We start from the raw sequence: 666 nt of genomic DNA, 5'->3' as shown, positions 1-666 counted from the left end.
GCACTGTCGGGTCCAGCAACTTCCCCAGCGTCGCCCGACTTCGGTGAGCTGGGGGCGCGCATGGCGGCAGTGGGGCCGCGGACTGGCCCAGGCGCCGGGGCCGAGGCGCTGGCGCTGGCAGCAGAGCTGCAAGGAGAGGCGACCTGCTCCATCTGCCTGGAGCTCTTCCGCGAGCCAGTGTCCGTCGAGTGCGGCCACAGCTTCTGCCGCGCCTGCATCGCGCGCTGCTGGGAGCGCCCGGGGACGAGGGCCACCGCCGTGTCCCACACGCTGTCCTTCTCGCTGCCCTGCCCGCAGTGTCGCGAGCCCGCGCGCCCCAGCCAGCTGCGGCCCAACCGGCAGCTGGCCGCGGTGGCCACATTGCTGCGGCGTTTCAGCCTGCCGGCCGGAGCGCCAGGAGAACGCGGGCCTCCGGAGGCCGTGGCGGCCGGGTGCGCGCAGCACGGCGAACCGCTCAAGCTTTACTGCCAGGACGACGGACGGGCTATTTGCGTGGTGTGCGACCGCGCCCGCGAGCACCGCGCTCACGCCGTGTTGCCGCTGGACGAGGCAGTTCAGGAGGCTAAGGTGAGCGTCGTCCCTACTCATGCGGGTTCTCGGGACCTGCAGTCCCGGTTCTACATTCCCGCGCACGCAGGAAGGCCCAGGTGAGCCCTTGCTTTTTTT

General features: G+C 71.3%; 1 pseudogene; it reads left to right on the top strand.

The window, feature by feature from the left end:
- Positions 1–6: 6 nt before the first annotated feature.
- On the top strand, positions 7–647 carry LOC104987139 (annotated as a pseudogene).
- Positions 648–666: the final 19 nt, after the last annotated feature.

The sequence above is a fragment of the Bison bison genome, unplaced genomic scaffold (genome assembly GCF_000754665.1).
Source record: "Bison bison bison isolate TAMUID 2011002044 unplaced genomic scaffold, Bison_UMD1.0 scf7180017471963, whole genome shotgun sequence".
Taxonomy (NCBI): domain Eukaryota; kingdom Metazoa; phylum Chordata; class Mammalia; order Artiodactyla; family Bovidae; genus Bison; species Bison bison.
This window is presented reverse-complemented; position numbering and strand designations above follow the sequence as displayed.